This window comes from Lepisosteus oculatus, chromosome 6 (genome assembly GCF_040954835.1).
Source record: "Lepisosteus oculatus isolate fLepOcu1 chromosome 6, fLepOcu1.hap2, whole genome shotgun sequence".
NCBI lineage: Eukaryota > Metazoa > Chordata > Actinopteri > Semionotiformes > Lepisosteidae > Lepisosteus > Lepisosteus oculatus.
In genome coordinates, this window is record NC_090701.1 from 49,522,028 (window position 1) to 49,539,237 (window position 17,210).

The 17,210-nt window shown below is 36.4% G+C and overlaps 1 protein-coding gene across 10 annotated transcripts in view; it reads left to right on the forward strand.

Moving 5' to 3' along the window:
- Positions 1 to 17,210, forward strand: part of fam110b (family with sequence similarity 110 member B) — a 62,057-nt gene that overhangs the window by 31,688 nt on the left and 13,159 nt on the right. For 9 of the 10 annotated variants that reach the window (XM_069191526.1, XM_069191522.1, XM_015353705.2 and 6 more), the window contains one exon: positions 9,132 to 9,225. The gene's annotated coding sequence lies outside the window, so the exon portion shown is untranslated. Of the gene's footprint in view, positions 1 to 9,131; positions 9,226 to 13,313; positions 13,455 to 17,210 lie in introns of those variants that run through there. The other variant, XM_015353706.2, reaches the window with a different exon arrangement.

The following is a 17,210-nucleotide window of genomic DNA, read 5'->3' on the forward strand; positions in this document are numbered from 1 at the left end:
GGCCAGCAGGGGGTGGTCACTCTGCAGTCTTTTTGGGTCCCAACGCCTCAGTATAGTGATGGGGACATTATATTGTGAAAAGGTGCCTTCCTTCGGATTAAACATAAAACCGAAGTCCTGACTGTATGTGGTCATTAAAATCCCAGGGTGTTTCTTGAAAAGAGTAGGGGTGTTACCCTGGTGTCCTGGCCAAATTTTTCCATTGGCCTTTACCAATCATGGCTTCCTAATAATCCCCATCTATGAATTGGCTTCATTACTCTGCTCTCCTCCCCACTGATAGCTGATGTGTGGTGAGCGTTCTGGCACTATGGCTGGTGTTGCATCATCCAGGTGGATGCTGCACATTGGTGGTGGTGGAGGGGAGTCCCCATTACCTGTAAAGCACTTTGAGTGGAGTGTCCAGAAAAGCCCTATATAAGTATAAGCAATTATTATTATAATTAGTATTATATTTTATGTATCATATTACTAGATGTACAGTGCTTAACTGATTAATAATGTTCTTAATCATTTTAACAACTGATAGGTAGTATGGCATTATTGTTTTTAACACTTTACATTTTGAGAAATGCATATTATTTTTATTCTTAATTTCTAAAAGCTTTATGGGAAATTACAGAAGACTCTTATAAATATTTTTCTTCCATGAATAAATAAAATTTTCATCCAACATAACACAATTTGTTGCATTGCTGAAGTCTTTTGTAAAAAAAGTCAATTGAATAAATTATGCTTGGAGATCCATTTTATCTGTCACAGATTCATGAGGAATTAGATATGAGCAACAGACTGAAATATGAATGTGGGCCTCACTGGAGAACTGCTGTTTGCTGTTTAACAAACCTTTGGGATTACCATTTCAGGACCTGAGCCTTTCTGAATTGTTTTTCCAGAAAAGCTGAGAAAACACAGCAAAATAGGCCAAACCAAAGTAGAACATATATTACTGCCCAGTACCTATTGGGGTGCTATTACAACCATTTTCACTTCAGTTATAGTCATAAAATATGTATGTATTGTATGTATACTGTACATAACTGCTGTTAAAAATAGGATTTAAAAAATCCTTTTAAATTGCAGAACACACAATGGAGAGCTGTAAATTGTACCCAGTGTGGGGAAGAAAAAGAGAGGCTCCACACCTTTAAAATGTTATAAAGACAATTACGATCAAATCACACAACACAACCACACTGAGGTTTTTCCTCATCTCCTTGTATCCTTCAACCTGCACTGACCAGTCTGTGAGGTTTGTTTATACTGGAGTACTGGACTGGCATCCTGTCCAGGGTGTATACCAACTTGAGCCTGTTGCTTGCCAGAATAGCCTTCGTCTAGCTGCACCCCTGATTTGGATGAAGCAGTTAGAAAATGGATGGATGGAATTAAGAGCCAAGTCAGTAATACTTGTTATCACTGCATTTTTGTTTACCTGTTAGCTTCTCTTTTGACGTCAAAAGAATCAAACCATGCATATAAATTTGATATGATGTATTTCCATTCAGTCCAGTTCCAAAGTGATACTTTGCAAACTTTCTAGGCCAGTCTAAAATTGCGTGTCTTTATTTGTATCAAAGTTTTCAAGTCACACCCTTTTTCAAAAGGAACACATTTTGTGACATAACAGCTTGAAATGTTAAATTAGAATTCTATTTGGACTTTTTGGTACATTGTAACACACGACCACCAAGTGCAAAACAAATGGTCAAACATGAAAAGTACAATGAAAACCTGGAAAAAGGGGTTGGATACACATACAGTATATTCCCAAAGGTTAGGACCTGGTGGAAGCAACTTTTGCTTGAATTACAGGCAGAATTCTGTTTGGATAAGTCTCTTCCAACTAAGTATCTTAGTATCTGCCACTTGGCAAGGTTTGCCCTTTCCTACTGTTCGAACTCAGTCAAATTGTGGGGGGACTGTTGATAGCCTGCAAACGCCATGTCATTCCACAGAATTAGCAGTTGGATTGAGGTCAGGTCTGACTCGGCCACTTGAGGATGTTTCCCTTTTTGTTCTTTTAGCAACTCCATTGCTGCTTTGGATCCTTATACTGAAAAGTGTACTTCTGACCCATTGTAGTTTCAGCTTTCCTGAAGAAGGCAGCAGGATTCCCTTAAGGGTTTTTGTTTTGGTCTTTGCTCCATTCATTTCCCATTCTGTCCTGACAAGTGTCCCAGTCCCAGCTACTGAGAATCATCCCAGTGACTTGATGCTGACACTTCCATCCTTCACAGTAAGAATGGTATTCTCTGCATAACAGGCTATGTTGGGTGTGTGCCAAACCTAATACTTGCAAAAAGTTCCATTTTAGTTTGGTAAGACCACCTAACGCTTTGTTGCCATTTTATTCAGTAATGGCTTATTTCTTGTCCAGTTGCTATACAGGCCAGATCTGTGGAATGCTTGGGATATTTTTGTCACATGAACACTGACCAGTCTTGGCCATTGTATTTCAAAGTTGTTATTGGCTTTTTGGTAGCCTATCCAATCAGCCTCGTTTTTGCTTGGTCATCCATTTTAGATGGACAGCCTAATCTAGACAGGGTCTTGGCCATATACCCTCCAGTTATTAATAATCATAATGACCAAACTCCAATGGATATGTAAGGCTTTAGAAATCTCTATATCCGTCTCCTGCTCTGTGCTTTTTCACAACTTTATGCTGGAGGATTTTTGATAGCTCTTTGGTGCCAATAATTTAATTTGAGATGTACTACCTAGCAGAGGAGATCTATAGGAACAGCTGATTGTATACTGAAATCATTAGAATCACCACATTTTAACACAGGTGGAAGCTGATTGGGTTGTTGTATGAACTGGAAGGCAACTGGTTACACCAGAGCCAGTTTACAATAGCTGTTACCAAGGAGTGTTTACACTTATCCAACCAATTTTTCTAGTTTTTCATTTGTAATTATATTTTGGATTTTTTTTTGCCTTGTTTTTCACCTGGAGGTTGTGTTACAATGTGTAAATAAATGTATAATCTGATTTAATGGGTCTTAAGTTCAAGCAGTTAGGCCACACATTCTGCAGCTTTGGAGTGTACTGTGTGCTTTCCACAGGTGGTGTATATAGAATGCACTCTGCGCAGCATGATGGAAATAAGTTTCACAGTAATCTCAGTTGAAGGGCAGGTGAAAGTGATGTCTGCAGTGAGGTAACATGTTCACATGAAACCCATGTGGAAGCAAACAGCTGCTGACATTTGAGTTGAGCCAGCTGCACTTTCTTATTCTAAAAAAGCACTTCACAAGGTATTCACAAGGCTCTTAAAAATGACCAGTTTAAACAATGTAAGGGGTGAGGGTTTGGTATGCTAATATACACAATATGTATACTAAACCCAATAATATATTGCAGTGTTCTTCGGTCCTTTTTTTACTAGCAATAAAGAAATGCCTTTGCATCCTGTTTGCTAATTTATCACAATTATTAATCTCTTCTAGTGAAGAAAAGTTCATCTTGTCCATAGAAATTAAAATACTTTAGTTATTTTGGAATACAGGAGTATGTACAAGGTCCACCCATAAAGAAATGTCCCATTTTATTTTGAAGAAGAGTGAGTGTGTAGCAGTTTTTAATGTAATCCTCAAATGAAACTTTAGCTAGGCAGAGAATTAGCATGTTTATTGGTTAAATGCACACTTTCTAAGTTAGATCTTATACTGTATGCTTCTACACTAAACTCTACCTACTTTTGTATTAAGAAACATTTACAGCAACTAGCATTATATTAATGTCAGTGAGATGAAATGGTGCAGTTAATTGTCTGTCCAATAACAATCAAGGAATAGTCGGAATTAAATCCCTGTATTAAAAATAATAATGACTTAGTTATATAATGTGTATGTTATTAGTGTGATGCACCTTATTTTGTCAATTTCAATTTAAGGCTTAGTTTAAAAGTGCGTCACAAGAGGTTTCTGAAGAATGTTTGAACTTTTATGGTGTTCTGTTTTAATTTGTGGTTAATGTAAGCGCTTGTCAGGGAAAATAAACTTATCAGCACTGAAATCCGCGGGCTCTGATCCACACGTGGGGCTTAGCACAGTGTGGGCAACCACTGTGGAGACTCCTTAATGGTGAGAGCTTTGGGGGAGGGGATTGGGATACCACCCTCAACACAGTCCAATGGGAAACAAAAGCCTGGCAGGAAAAATGGAGCTGTTTATTTATCGTGATTGCTGTTGCTGTGTGGGAATATCAGCAGGAAAGAAAATGGGAACAGACAGTGTGGTAGACAGGAGACCTATAAAAGAAGTGATGCCCCTGGGCCGAATATCCCTTCAGTATTACAGTCCCGCAGATTGCCTGCCTTATTAATGTGTTCCATCCCTCAGGCTTTGCCATGCGCTCTGGAAACCATGATTGTGCTGGCCCTCGTTTTTCATGGCCACTTAAAGAAGCTCAAACAAAGGCTTCCTCTGTGGTGTTACTTGAGTGTGGTTATACTGTATGAATCTTTTAAGTCACATTGTGTAGGCACTTGTAATCAAGGCTACTGTTTAGGCTGGATTCTTTTTTTTATATGCCAAGAAACTTGCAAACAAAGTTGACTAACTTACAAAAACAGATTCACTGTGGGAACAGGGCTCCAGGACACTTGAAAACCTAACCTGATACACCTGATTTTTTTTTTCCTTCCCAGTTTTCTGGCTTAAAGACTGGACAGTAGATGCTCCAGAGATTCTGTTGCAGATCTCCTACAACTTCATGATGGTTATGATGAGATAGACTTTAATTAAACTATACCTGGAGGTGCATTTACTGTATATTCTTCTGTATGTGAATGGTGAAAAAGACTTAAGATAGATAAAACTATATGCTGAATATAGAAATGGAAACAAATAATCTAAAACATTAACTTGCTTTTTTATTCAATTATTTGAAACTATTGGACTGCGAGAGTGACCTTTGTCAGTTTAGTTAAAGATTTTTTGTTCTCAGCATTTTTGGAAGATGCATGAAATTGAAACTCATTTGCACATGCAAAAGAGAAAAATACCTGGTTCTTGTCTCATCCTTTTACAGACATTTTGTAGCATGCTAAATTTAGCAGGATATTTTATATAGTTCTGAAGAGCCGGTGTGTTCTTTTTGTTGTTAAAAATGGCATCTGATAATTACATTTTAAAGACGCACTCTGTACCGTGCTCAGCTAAGTTACTTTTTAAAGTGACTGCTTGTGGAGTAAATGATCTGGTTTTTCTGAAGCGAATGTCTGATTGTTTGAGTCAGGCTAGATACTGTAGTTTAGCCTAGGTTAGCATGAAATTTAAAGTTTGAGCAAATCATCAAAAAACCTAATGTTGTGCAGGTCAATGAATGATTAATTATCAGAATGCAGCAATCTCTGTAAAACTAGATTTCACCCCATATGCTGAATTAGAAAAAGTCAGTAACCAATGGAAATGTCTCACTTAGATCCCTCACCATTATGTTTTAATTCTCAGACTTTATCATTCAATGATATTATTGTACATTGTTTTACTTTATTTTTAACTGATATCTCATTTTTCTGTAGGGTTTTGGGGAAATCACTTAGTTGATCACTTCTTATGATTTACGAGACTTTACGTCTTTATTCAGTTGTATTCTCTATTATTGCTGCTGTTGTGAATCTCGCCTTCAGCATTTCATTGTTTTACAGAAGGGAGGGGAATTTCCAAGGTACCATGTGTAAACTCAGAATAATCTTCATATGGGCAATTGGGATCAGCAAGTGGTTGAACTGCATCTTTTAATGAAAAGAGAAACAATTCTAAAATACCCAATATCATATTTTAAAGCACATGTGCCTGAAGCTGTGATTTACATTTTTATACTAGGTCCTGTCAACATTACATTTTTTTAGCGCCAAAAAAGATCTCACAGACCAAGTCGAAGCACTCTTTTTCCACACGCAACACAAGAAGACTATTTACACTTCAAGCTGACATTTGAAAATTCACTTTCTCTATGGTCTGTTAACTGTGCATTAATAAAATGGTCAGTAACTGAGTAGTAGGAATCTCCTTATGATTAATTGGATGTTTACTTACAAATAAAAAAAAAATGTTCTCCTACGAAGACATCATTCATAATTGAGTGTTTCTATCTTGTTTTAAAGGGATTTGCAAATCAGTTTTATCCCAGAAACATTTTTGTAGTGTCGAGTTTTTTTTTAAACCCCTTGTTTTCAGTGGCATCAGCTAAACTTGTTTTAATGCATAGGTTTGCTTATTCCAACACCAATAACCGCCGTATTCTCCTGTTGTGAGAAAGAACTGGTGCTTTCGCCGGAATGGGAGCGTTGAAATGGTGGTTCAGGCAGTCCACAGGGCCTTGCAACTGTTCAGAAAAGAAGGGATCCATCACCCCCTGTGTTTTTCGGGGACTGCCGCAGTGTATAGATTGTCTTTTGTGAGAATCCACAGGTTTTACTGGCATTGATTTGTATACTCCTGCAGCTCAAGCGCCGAGAACTTTTTGTTCTCAAGAAAACAACGCAAGAAAAATTGAACATTTACGGGTTCACAATGAATTTGCTGGACTTCGATAGGTGGCCTCCACTAATTATGTTCACTGGGCAAGTATACAGTAATTCACCACACAGATGATGTGGGTATTACACTGGTCAAGTGGACAACATAAGATGATGGTGACTGTTTTCTGCCATTCCTCTTTTTTGTATACTATTTGTAATTTATTTAATGCACATATCTATCATCAAATTTTAAGCCTTTCCATCTTTTTTTTTTGCCTTTGTGACTGGTACAAAATTCACTGAATTCACTGTAATTGGATATTAGGAAAAGTATGTAGATACAGTATTAGAATTAATGTTTTTTTAACCTGTATACTCACACAAAAACTGAATGTTTTTATCTTCATAAAAAAAATAATTTAAAAAGGTTGTACATATCCGGTTCTGTTGATGCTCTGTTCCAATTTATCTGACTTTCGTGACCTTTTCAGTCAAGCCAACTTTCAGTCTCTGGCACAAAATATTTTGTCATCAGAGTTTTTTTTTTTGCTTTTATACACTAATGAATACAATTCTTTTGATATTTCATAAACAAGCGTGTTTGCGTAAAGTATTGGTACATGATCTGTATTAATGCAAAAGCTATCCCCCATGATTAAAAAGTCATTGTGCTTAGGATGAGATGCTGGTGGTGATTGCTTTTCTCTTATCTGATTTATGAACTTTTGGGATGTAGTAGACATTAATCACTGTGGTAAATGTGAGACACCGCTCAGATCACACAGGGATTAAGAGGCTTTTCCAGCCTTTATATTTATGTTTTGGATAGCGTTTACTGATTAATACTGTATTTTTAAAAGGTATGAAAAGAATACAGTGATTTTACAGCAGAGTAATGTAGGTTCAGCTAAGGACAAAAGTTAGTGCTAGGGATCAACTGAAAGTGACTGCAAATTTTCAAGCCTAGCAGATATTAAACACACGACAATACAGTCCAAACCCATCAACACAGTATTGTTGTAGTATTTATCTGAATGAAAAAGTTGGTATTTGATTAAAATGTCTTGTAATACTATTAAATGGTTCATTTACAGTCATGAACATCAGCATTGGCCCATTCTATTTGCAAACAGCTGAATGTCTTAAGTACAACAAATAGGGTTAAACTTTACAGTATGCATCTGATGTCTTCTCTGTGTTTTGAACTTTTACCCTAAAAGTGGTAATTAAGGTTTCAAATCGGTTAGCTGTTTCAAGACATGCATGAACAATTCTATTTGAAAATCTATGTTAGTCCACACAGTAGATTAAATTAGTATTTGCATCCTGTATCTTATATTAAGTACATATCTTTAATTAAGTAAAATACTGGATTAAACATTCACTACCCCTTGGTTGTGTTAGTGAGTATTTTTTAGGCATTTGTGAACAAGTAGTACAGTATGTGTTTAAATTAACAGATAAAGTGAAAGATCATTGGAGTCTTTCAGTACCGAAGTCTGTCTGCAAACGTTTCAAGGTTTTCTGAGGGAATGCTAAGAACCCCCTCCATATATGCACACTGCCTACTGTCAGCTTTATATTAGGTCTAGAAATTTTACATTTTTCAGTTTTGGTTGGAAAAAAATCTGATTTTGACATGACACCTTTGACAAGTGTTTTGTATGTTTTCCAACACTGTGAGCCCTGCCTGAGTGGGCCTGTTCAGTTACTGCAGAGGGAGTGTGTTGTGAAACAGCAGACCCTGAAATCCCAGACAGGCTCCAGACTTCCTGTGTCACCTTGGAGACAGAGGAGCCCTGCACTCCTGCCTCCACCATGCACCTCAGGAGAGCACAGCTGCGGGACTAGTTAATAAGCCAGATTAAACATCTCACATGAGCAGCAATAAATAGCAGCGTTTTCCTATAAACCTCTCATTTGTACACAGGTTGGCAATTGAGTCCCAAATGTGTGGCATCTGTAGCTCAGTTTCACTACCTTTTATCAAATGCAGTACATTGCCACACAGGATCTCCGTACCTGCAGGTCTTTTTGCATACTGATTGTTCTTTGAGGACTTGATACCTGTACGTCTTTCCAAGGCTTTTCATTCTAGCTTTCTTTACCATGACATGACACTTCTTCTTGATTCGTCCTGCTCCAGCTTTGAGTTGTTTCCGACTTGCCAAATTATTTGTTGTAAACTCTCATTCATTGTTTTTTTAGGACACCATTCTGTTATGATGATGAAACGGACATGCCATTTGTTCTAAGTGATTCAGTCCATTAATTGCTTTGTTCCCTGTGCATTTCTTGAATACCAAAAAATGTATTCTTTGCTCATTGCAATGTTCAGAAATTATTGGTCTTATACCTTTCTTAAATATGTAGCTGTTTGTTTCTATTGCACATTGAAGCAAGTTGCTTTTTGTAAACACAATAATAACAGTTTGATGTCAAGAGCAGATAATTTTTGCTTTTGAAGAATTCCCTTGAAAAATTACCCCTCAATTGTCTTTTGATTAATATTTATCTGCAGTGGATGCTTTAAAATTTCATTTCATTTCTCATTACAGATTCTAATACTTGTTTGACTCAACCCTGTGCAGAGAGAAGTCCAGGTGGCTGAACTGCTGGTGGTGAACTCACTGGTGTTGGCATTTTTATTTGGCAGGTATCTGGCCCTCTGAAAGTCCTCAGCCACTGAATGAGAAAGAGGGGCCAGAGAGCAGCCACTCCCAGCCTGCGGAGATCTCAGACTCCCCCAGGTGAGTTGCACTGCTCTGCCTTTCCATCCTATGTAAACAGAAGCACTACAGTAATTGCACCTTTCAGCTGTTCTGAGCCCCTGCCATGAGCTGGTGCCGTGAGAATACCTGCAGATAGTAATTAATATCACGGAAGTATAGCCTTGGACCTTTGTCGTTTCATTTTCATTTGTATTTATTGTAAACAAACGACTGCTGAATGTGCAGTTGTCCAGCATTTAACTTTTTGGTGATGTACTGGTAGTCCAACATGGGTTCACCACAACATTCCCTTACCACAATTTCTTAATTATTCTGAGAGGCTGTCATTTTCACTGGTGTGGTCCCTGCTGTAAGTGAGTTGCTGTGTACTTCAAGGCTGAAGACCTCTTGGATTTTGATCCTATAGCTGAGGTAAACTGTTGCTTATCGAAGGTATTAATGTCATCATAAAGTGATTTTGGTCTGTTTCTCTCCCTTGCTGTAGAGCACTTGACGTGAACCATACATCATTAAATAATCTTTCACTACATAGATATCCTGATATGAAACAGATTTATCAGGAGAGAGAGACGCTTCCTGTCTGTGTTTCCTTTTGCAATTAAAAGGAAGTAGAACTGGCAATTTCATGTCAGTAGCACTTTAATTAACAAGCACAAGCACATCCGGTCTTCTTTGGTTGTGATATCTCATCTAATGTGAAGTTGATTCAGTGATCTTAGACACAATTAAAGTTGTTTTAGTTTACCTAATTAGTTTTCCTTTCCTGCATATTTCTGCACATTGAGGTAACGTTTGGATGTAAGAACAGATCACAAGTAGATGTGTGAAAGCTATTTCAGTTTTTTAATTTTTCCATTGGTTTTATAATTCATGACTTTGTGGTTAAATTATTCATCCTCATTTTTCACTTATTCTTTTCATGACAATTCCCTGTTAGTTCCTTAATTAGTAAAAGAACATTCCATCTCTGAACGCCGCTTCCCAATGATAGGAAGAAGTATTATAAATGTATAGAATAGAGGAATGCATTTTGTATGCTGCTTTGAGCATCTACAGTATGTATAATATAACATTGCAATGTGCAGGAGAAGAATCACCGTTGCTGATTAGCTTCTGGAGTGTTGTATTCATTTGTTTTAACAAGATTTGAGCAAGCAATCTGGATTTAAATAACCAAGTGTTTAGTGTAAAAAGTCTGACATCCATTTTGCCTATAATGAAAAATTAGCTCCAGGAATTACAATAGCTTTTATAACGCTGGTACCCACTGCTGATGCCTGCCATGGTATATTTTCAGTATATTTTCAGGTAGTGCAGTTCATCTACCTGTTAGGTTTGAAAAAGTTACTCTACAAGACTAGGTGGCATTCAGTACTCTAAATCAGTTGTTCTCAACCTTTTGTCACCCAAGCAGCACCTTAAGTCCTTAAGTGTTCCTTTACTGACCATGTACCACACAACAGTGGCTGGGGTCCAAGGGACTTGACCTAATTTTGCAATTTGCATACTCCCTAAACATGAAGCTTTTCATTCTGAGATCCAACCTACAAAATATTTTTTTTTTCCTCTAATGTTATTTTATTCACTCCAAGTTTTTGTTTCTAAACGGCTATACACATTTGCAGGTTTTAAGCTTTCATTTGCAAAAAACATCCATACAAAACACATTGGGGTTTAGGTTCACTTTCAGATCCATTCCATGTAAAGCCTAATTTTAAATGCTCGTCATCATACTTACCTGTCTTCTTCTTCTTCACTGTATTTGCTGTTTTTAGTAGGTCTTTCCATTTCAACATCACTGATTTCGTTACTAAAATTCACTTCTGTTTCAAAGATCCAGTTTGAAGCCACTTATCCATATTGATCAATATCAGAGTTAATTTTAAATTCCTAAAATAAACTGATTGATACATGCTACACTTACCAAGAGAATGTAAAAATGACTCCACTAATAGACAGCTAGACATTGAGTTGCGTTGTGTAATTCCATACAATGCTGACTAAGAATCGAGAGAGACTGAGGTGAGAGTAATGGCTATTGTAACTGCAAATACCATTTTTTGCGAACAATGCAGCGATCAGACACCACTTTAAGTCACGGTGGCAGAGAAAGTCATCCATAAACTTTAGTTACATTATATTTTTATTATAAATTAATGTACATTAAGTGAAGAATTTTTGTATATATCATAGACCAAATTTACTTTGATTTGGTCTTGTTTATTATATCGCTAATCATTAATATTTGTATGCTGGTGGTCTGTGGACCATCTACCTGTATAACAAACCCACAGTCCACCAGCAGTCCCTTGGACTAATCTAGATTTAAGTTACCACAACAACGTGAAGTAATGTGCATGCAAATTACAGAGTTGTTTGTGGGGCAAAGAAAAAGAATGATATTTCTATGTACAGTAACAGTATGATTCACACATTTCTCTTCCCCTTTCAGTGATCTTGAGCTCTGTACCCATTTCCTTCAGGCTTACATTCTTCATTTTACCCTGTTATCTAAACAGTGTTTTTTAAAAGTGTTTTATTTTTGTGGAATTTGTTATCTGCATTTTTTTTCATTCTCTTTGTTGTGTCCCAGAGCTCACTAAGAAATGTTAGGTGCACTAGTTCCTAGCATGTTTATAAAGTGCAAGGAGACGCATTAAGAGAAAAGTTAGTGAAAGCTAACTATTTGTTCACTATTCTAAAATTCCCTGCCACTGCTGTCTGTTTTGATACACTTTCAGTCATTTTAAAATTAAAAAGTCAAAAGATGAGGTACAGTAGCTACAAACAACCCTCTTCAGTTCCAGTGCCTCTGTACCAAACAACTGATTTCTTTATCTGCTTGAAGATGTCCACAAAGTTAAATTTATTGTTTTTTCATCATCATGAAGTAGATGTTTTTAATAAGGTCTGAAACCAATTAGAATTCTAGAGATAGTTTTAACAAAGAATTTCTTTGATTTCTCCATAGCTGTTATCTTTTCCATGTCATCTTAAAGGTGACCAATTTGAAAAAAAAAAGATGTTTTGTTTAAATGGCAGTGAAAAACAGAATCAATTAATGATGTATTAATTTTGGGAGAGCAGCTGATATTTTCTGTACTCAGTCGCCCCAGTGGAAAGACACAATGTAGCAAGATGGAAATCTGCACAACAGGAAGTGTATGATTACATTCTTGCATAATATGTTCCAATGTGAAGGTCATACAACATAGAAATTTTCTGATTTGAATGTTTGCATTTCAAACCTCACAAAACAATTACTTATTTTGAAAACAATTAAATAATTTCGGAACATTGTTGTATTTGGTTCCTTCAGCAACAATGCTGAACAAGATTTTTTTTTGCCATGTGTTGTCTGACTACAGTACAGTAGATAAAGATGGTTCATATTCTAAAGTGTGGAAAATACAAATACTAAAAAATACAAGTACTGTAAATGTACAAGATAAATAACGGAGATACCTTGAAGTGGTCTATTTTGTATAGAACCTGCTGTTATTTTTCTCTTGTTTGAGAGGCACAAACCTCTGTCACTGCATTCACATTGTGAGATAAAGGAGCCTTGAAATAGGCCTTTAAAGTGCCCAACTAATGTGGATTGAAATCATTGCAAACAAGACGGTGTTAAGTGCATTTTTTGCAGAATATTTCAGTAATCCTGATTACTGAAAAAAAGAATACTTGTTTACTGCAACCAGATTGAAAATTCAGCGCACGTCACAATTTAATATTTTTAAGTGGGCTGTATTTGTTAGACAAATCTTGTAAGCTGTGAAATGGTTATTGTATTTCATGAATATGAAGACTTGGTTTGTAAAGGCAGTGTGTTACTCTGCTGTATATTCACTATATCTTGGGTATCCAAGTGAAGCTACAATGTGCACTTAACTGACACTGTCAGTTGTACTGGAATCGCCAAACAATGAGGACCTGCTGGCAAATGTGTACCCAAGGTATGCCTGCGAATCTTGAATCTGAAAATAGATTTCGTTGCAATCCCATTTGTAATGGCTGTCAAGTAATGCCAGCCTTTCTTGATCATGTGATCACATTCTGAATGCTTCTCCTTTTTGGAGAAAGAGGAAAAAAGCAATGCAAAATCCATGAGCACTGCTTTAAAATAGCCGTGTGGTTCAAAGGATATACAGTAGAGTCTGCTTGAGATTCTTTAATAGGCTGAAAAGCTAGTGCTGTCCTCTGAAGAGATTATTATGTTATAAAAAGACAGAAGAGCCAATGGAAGGGTATGTACTCTTTTGTTTCGTATGTTTTTGTATTAATTAGCTTCCATAGATAATCATTTCATCATGGGTAGCTCCATTAAGGGAATGCATACCTCCAAAACAGTCTTAAAAAGCACAAGAGGGGAAAAAGGGTATGCAATCTTTGGTGCACGAAAACAAAAAGAGCAGTTTTGGAAAATTAGCGGGTCACTAGGCTGTCTGTGGCAAATGCATGAAATGATCGTGCATTGTTAATAAGGCCTGTTGTCATGGCAACCCTCTTGCTAGTTTACAAAACCCTTGGGCTAGTTTCAGGAACATTAACTCTCTGTAGCCATACAGACAACATGTAATGACCCCGTGGTGGAATAACAGTTTACTTTAGTAATATCAGATGTAGGAGTTTCAACTGTGGAATGTATATTCTTTGTGTACTTCTCATTGCTATATTCTCCTGCTCTGTGGTGGCGTAGCAAACTGTACATCAGAGAATACTGTATCTGCCTAAAAATTCAGATGGGATTTGGCTATTTTCAACTGATGTTGGGTCAGACACAGCTTTGTAATATGCTGAAGCCTGCCATAGGAAAGCTTATTCAAACGCATTGAACTCACTAATACATATTGGCAATTTTGTCAAGTGTAAACATTCTGTAAATCATTTCATTAATGAAAATGTGACCACTGTTACATCAAGGATTTCATGCTGGGATAGGCGATGCATTTAAAATGCTTCTCATTCCAAGAACTACATCCACAGAGCCAAAATGAATTAATGCAATCAAGTTTTCATAAACACTTTGGAGCATTGGCAGAATACGCACACTGCTTTACGACATATTATTCTGCTATATTCTAAATCTACCTTTCATATGTTCTGACAATATTGATAACTGTGAAATACCATTGTGAGGAACCCTCCCAGATGCACTCGCTTCCAATAAAGTGGGTCACTGTGTCTGCAGTGCTTCTCATGAGAAGCCGAGAATGATATAGTACAATTATAGCCTTAGAAAAACAACACTTTGTTAGTCTTTTCCTATAAGCTTATCATGCATGATGCAATCTGCTTTCATTTTACTCTGCAGCAGAAGGGAATGTTTAATTTAAAACTTATCTACTCTTTGATTTAAGTACAGGTAAAACACTGTGTTTTTGTTTTTCAGAACTAATTACACAAAAAGGTTATTCATTTTGTGTTTCTGGAATTTAAAAAAAAAATCAGTTAGGATGCAATTGTTTTTTTCTTTAGCACTGTAAAATCCATTTATTTCTGCAGACTAAAGGCTGCTAAAAATAGCACATGGCCCTTTTAGTTAAAACAGCTGTTCTCTGTTGCATAAGATTCATCTGAAATTAAAATCCTGTTTTGAATCCTAGATTTGTCAATAGCCCCACCTATTTATGCAGCTGAATGATTGTGTCCTATTTTTATCCAGGATTCATGAGTACATGTAGTACACATAGAATATTATATATATATGTGTGTAGAAGCATCATTTTATTTCAAATGAACTGGTTCCCTCTGAAACTTAGTGAACTTTTCAAAGAGTAATTTTCAGTAAACTATGACACTATGTGGTATTTGAGTATCGTATTACTATACGAGTATTTTGCAGTTTCATATTCAACATCCAATTAAAAGGTTGAGCTCTAAAAACGAATAGTTCAGACAGATTTTTTTCTTGACTGAATCTTGCATATTTAGCAATGTGGTTTTAAAGGTTTAGATCTTGTGATTTAGAACATATATTACCCTGAAGCTCCATCTGTGAATCAAATTGTGTTTCATGAAAAATAAGAAATGTAGTCTTATTGTCATTTGGCTTCTACACGAAACAGAGAATTACTTAGGATCAGTCTACACTAACATTAAACATCTCTGAATACTCCTGGTCATGATATGATATACCACAAATTCAGAGGTGAACATACCTGAGCGCTCTTTCCTTTTAAATGCATATATTCATACCAGTTTCTTGCAGATCATATTGACATACTGTAATTTGTTTGTGTGACTTGCTGACTTCTGCATTGAGTAGCACAGGAAATACCTGTACCTGTAGACACTGTAAGATGTTTTGTGGTAAAGGTGTTGCCAGTTATGCACTTTCAGGAAAGCTTGTATTTTTTTGTGCTGTAAAGAAAAGTCATGTATAAGATCAAGGTGTCATCACCTGACAGGCCAGATGGATCACTCTGTTCTCCAGGTCTGCTGAGTACTTAAAACAACTTTATACATATATATATATAAGTCATTGATTTCGTCTGTGTTCCTCCTCTTTACAGCCTTAGGATGAAGTCATGGAAAGTTTACATTATTATGTTTACTACCTTTTTTTAAAAGTAGAGGAACAACATTACAACGTTGCAAAGTCAAAAAGGAAGAAAGGGTTTATGTGGCGTTTTTCATCACTTCTAGGTGTATTTTTCACTAGAAAAAAAATGGGTAGTATCATAATAATGACAAATGGCTCAGTATTTCAACTCTTATGTTCCAATGGACCAGGAGAGAGGGAAAATGAAAAGCTGTCTTTCCATAATCCAGCAGGGCATTGCTCGGGCTCCATCTAGAAAGGAGGTATTTTGGGACAATGGCAGATTTGCTGAGCAAATTCTGGGAAGGAGAGGCTTAAAACATTCCACATAGTAATAAAAGCAAAAATCCTTGGGAGATTAAGTAACAACATGATTCTGACAGGGCTAGATTACAGCATGCTTTGGTTATAAGTAACCTAAAAAATATAGAATTACAAGGAATGTTACTGTGTTAAAATGAATCATATAGACTTAGAAAAACTAACTAATGTAGAGGCATCCAAAATCATTTTGATCATCTTTCTAAAAGTGTCACAAATGTAGGAAAACTCTATTGTTGTGTACCTTAAGACTTAAGACAACACAACAGACAAATGTTTTTAAAATGAAATGCCAGTCTAGATCATTGATGCTGCTATTTGCAAATGTCCATGTTTTATTACTTTTTGTATGAAGAGTATCAGTATGTTCTTTCACTAAAGTAATACTTTTGTTAATATACAGTAAAATGATAAAAGGTATTTCATGTGAAAATGGGGTGTTATAACGACCCAGTTATGGTGCAGTTATGTTATGTTCTGGACAGGCTGAATGAACTCCTCTCATTTATGACTATTATAAGATAAGGAAGGTCACAAATGGGAGCAGGCCATACAGTTATTCGTTATTAGTTCATTAATCTAAGTGTCTCATCCAGCTATTTCCGAAAGACAGCCAGTATCAGTTTCATCTCCGTGATTGGGTAGCTTGTTCCATGCTCCATAAAAAGTGAAGGTGCTCTGTTTATTTTGTTTTTGACATTAAAGTTGGAGTATGATCACAGTTGAATCATACATTGCTTGCATAAAGAGAAAAAAATACGTATCGTAAAATATATTTGAATGCATATCCATATGTAAAATAGATTCTAACCTTTTGTGAATTAATTTACAAGGCGCCCCTGGTGCAGATGTATCTAACAGTTTTAAAGTTTTGCTGCAGAAAACATTACACAAACAGACAGGTACACAAACCTTTCTATATTCCTGAAATATAACAAGGTTTAGTGTTTGTCTTCATCTTCCTCATACAGTAAAAGCCTACAGAGGAGTCGGCTCCTACTGTACATACTCCTTTTCCAAAGCTCAAGAGAAGCTGATTTTGGTGTCTGCTCTTCATCCTGGAGATGAGCAACTGTCACAGATTACGGTGGCCTTTTTACAGTGAAATCTAAAAGATGTACCCACATTTCTAAAGCTT